Here is a 4,126-nt window from a genome sequence, read left to right as displayed (position 1 = left end):
GGGGGTGGGGGCGTTGGCTGCCTGCCTGCCTGCCTGCCTGCCTGGTGGCAGCCACGTCATGACCTGCTTACCTGTTTGCAAGTGTGATATCATGAAAACACACCGCTTTCATCAATCAAATTATGACCACATTGCTCATTTGGGTGTATTTTACCCACAAAAAGAAGAACATAAAACAACGTTGCATATGTGATGCATCTATGCCACAGGCGTCAAAAGTGGAGAGCTTGTGATGAATGAACTTGACTGGCCTGCGTTAGAGTCCAGACCTCAACCTGCTTTGGGATGAATTCGAGCGGAGACTGACTGTCTCGTCCAACATCAGTGTGTGAATTCACAAATCTGGAAAAATGGTCAAAATTCCCATGAACACACTTCTTAACCTTGTTGAAACCCTTCCCAGAAGAGTTGATGCTGTTATAGCTGCAAATGCTGGTGGTCTATTGTTCATCCATCTATGCCAGCGACCTATAGTGACAGGCAGAACAATTAAATAATCTTCCCCTAGATGTCAGAAGGTACTATTAACCTGTGTATATGCCTGTTGCCATTCATACAACAAAAATATCATATACTGTACATCTATATCAACTGTATGTCTATTTATCCCTTTCACTCTCTCTCTCTCTGTCTCTCTCTCACTCTCAGTATTATTATTTACTGTGTATCCATTATTTGATTAGATATTATCAGATTACCAGATAACTAGCAACCCTTTATTGCTCAGTGACTGTTTTTTGTCAATGTCTTTATGTCTCAAAAGTGTTCTCTGTCAATTGATTGTCTGTTGTCATACTAGAGTGGCTCCGACTACCGGAGACAAATTCCTTTTGGACATACTTGGCAAATAAAGATGATTCTGATCTGATTCTGATTCTGATTAACCAATTTTAGGAAATAACTTCACCATTATCTTACTGATGTAAATGCTCTTTGAGCCGGATTTAAGGAAGGAACGAGCCATATGCCGCCCACAGGGCATACTTTGCCAACCCTTGGTCTAGGTCAGGGGTCGGCAACCCAAAATGTTGAAAGAGCCATTTCGACCCAAAAAATGAAAAGCCTTATATAAGCCTTATAATGAAGGCAACACATGCTGTAAGTGTCTATATTAGTCTACTATCCAAATGACATAATGAGCATTTATGATGAAATGTTTATTTTTCCTGCAGCGCATCCTGGAGAGAATGACGCACCACGTGACTACTCTGCTGTACGATGGTGTTTTAAGTTTAACTTCCATTATTGATGTGTTATGTTTCGTTGCATTGATGAAATTATAGAAATATAATAAAGAAAACCGATTTTTTTTGGGTGTCATTTTTAGTTTGAGAATTAAAAAAAAACCAAAATGTAACCTGCCTCCTGTAATTTCAGACCTCCCCGTGGAAATAGAATGCAATCCTCAATAATACAAACGATCCTCTTCTCTTTTCCCACTTATCTGGGCAACAGACCGAGTGCAATAAAACAGCAGTTTTTTGAAAAGGTAAGTACTACAAAAATAAGTCAGTTTCATTCCGATTAATAAAATAAAATAATGCACTATCCTATTCTCTTTCCCCCCTAATGGCGGCAACAGACACAAATAAATAGGCTACAATTGCACATGAGTGTGATATATCACACCCTGCAATTCAAACGCAGCCTGCTTAAATAATAAAACAGCAGCCTTTTGAAAAGCTAAAGTATATCAAATTAAAATAATACAGTTTAAGTTCGATTTCTGTGCGTTAGCCTCTTCTCTTGAGTGTCCTACAAATGCTAAGTAAGTCAGCGCAAAGTAAAAAGCAGCATCCTCTTCTCTTTTGACACGCACAATACAACGCAGGCATCCTCGGACCTGAGCAACAAAACACAATAATATCCCTGTGTGTCATTCCAAATATATTCTGACAATAATCAGAAACCACTTTGTAAAAACAGACACTTTGTTTCTAAATATGTGCCTATGACAGAATTGTGTTCTTACCCGTTTAATGTGACTTCTGTTTTCGGACATCACTGGACAGCTTCTCAACATCGTGCATGTAAGATGGCTGCAAGCTCTCATCTGTGAGGCGGTTGTTGTCGTTCATGTTTGAGAATATCTGCTCTCACAGGTATGTTGATCCAAAGATGGATAATACTCCAAATGCATATTTCTTCATGTTCCTAACTTCTTATAACTGTCAGGAAGAGCATTCCACGTTTCAAACACAAGTTTCTTGAGGCTTTGAATTTCGCTCCATTCGTGGTTTTGGGCAAGCTGAGCTTTCTGGCGAGTGACATTTGCAAGCTCGGCTGTCGGACTTTTGAATTGGGACACCCATACATTTCCATTTCGAAGTCAGCTTGATTTACTCCTGGGAATGTGTTCAACAAGGACAGCTAGCATGTCTCTCCACATGGCTCTTTTTGTTACTTGACAACTTCTCCTTACGAAGCAGGCATGGAGGCAAACCTTCCGCGTTGGCAATGAAAGCAAATGATTCGGTCCAAGAACTGTTGAATCCTCAGCTATCTTTCTCTTTTTCCCTTTGCGATCCATGGCCCATCACGCGACAGCCACCTGCCACGCTGACCTCAAAAAAGCGCGCGTCGCAGCCTATGATGCAAATCTTCGTTGACAGAAATGTTGAAATTGAATATTTATTCCACACATTTTTTACAGCATTGGAAAATGTTAAGAATCTTTGTGTCATGTTTGCACTCCTACAGAAACCACATTAAAACAAAAAATATATTTTCTCCTCCATCTTTTTTTTCCCATTTTCGTACATTTTTGAAAAAGCTCCAGGGAGCCACTAGGGCGGCGCTAAAGAGCCGCAGGTGGCCGAGCCCCGGTCGAGGTGAAACATTTCGGGGACAGCATAAGCGGGCTTTGTCTTGTCTCAACCATTAGATATCGATTTTTAAGATTCATCATTCCTTAAGTCTCACAAAACTATGATAATAGAACTGTATCAAATGAATAAGATTTGGATACTGTTGGTGTGTATGTATCAATTTTAAAATGGAAGTTGCATCAGCCACTGATAACACCACAGCTCAATCTATAAAGTTTACTGATTAATGTGACCCGATAATGGTTCAGTTCAGAGAACTTTGGATGGGTTTATGGTTTCTTGCGTGTGTGTGTGTGTGTGTGTGTGCGTGTGTGGCTCCCAGAGAGAGGAGAATGTTTTTAAATCGCTGAGGTTGGCTGATCAGGGCTGTCTGGCCTGTGTTAGGCCCGTTAATTGACCAGTATAACAAACAGCCTGCCATAAAAGCATTGGCCAGTGACCTCAACAAACTCACTCGTGACATGCTGGGAGCACACACTTGCCTTTTTATTCACTCACATCTTGTCCATAAATAAAAAACAAAGATGGTTTAGTTAGTACATCATAATACAAATACAGTAGGCCACTAGCTAACACCGTTGCATCACATTAAATTCCAATTTCCATACATAACAGCTTCTCCACTAAGTAAACTGAATACACATGACAATGTGTAACCATACTTGTGTGGATGATGTACCAAATGCAAAGTCGTACTGTCTATATTCATCCATTATTGTATTAGCATAAAACTATCTTCCTCCCACATTACCCAACATGCATGTGAGGCTAATTTATTATTCTAAATTGTCCATAGGTGTGATTTTGAGAGTGATTTGTTGTTAGTCAATATGTGGCCTGCGGTTGATTGGCGACCAATCAAGGGTGTGCCCTGCCTCTAACCTGAAGTCAACTGGGATAAACTCCAGTCACACCATTGAGGACAAGCAGTTCAGAAAATAAATGTCCTAAGTGAAAGTAAAGTAATCTAATCCACTGTTTGGTCAATCAATATGTGATTAAAATGTGGACTTTCAGATTTAATTTAAGCCATTTCATACAAATATGTCATACGGCATTCAGGATTCACAGTCATTTTATGCAGAGTTCATCAATTTCCAGGGGCTTAAATGTCTTTGCACTTACATAGTGTATAATTAACTTGCCACAACATCTCCATTCCCTTTTACAAATGATGCAGGTGCATTGAAGATTTGATTGAGAGTGGATTTCAGGTATGTGGCACCTGCTTGACAGGTGCTACCAATATGAAGTCCAATTATATCTCAATGCAAGTGAAGGAGGCCTTCATGAATCTG

This window comes from Phyllopteryx taeniolatus, chromosome 21 (genome assembly GCF_024500385.1).
Source record: "Phyllopteryx taeniolatus isolate TA_2022b chromosome 21, UOR_Ptae_1.2, whole genome shotgun sequence".
Lineage (NCBI taxonomy): Eukaryota > Metazoa > Chordata > Actinopteri > Syngnathiformes > Syngnathidae > Phyllopteryx > Phyllopteryx taeniolatus.
The sequence above is the reverse complement of the archived record's forward strand: the minus strand, read 5'-3'. Positions refer to the sequence as shown.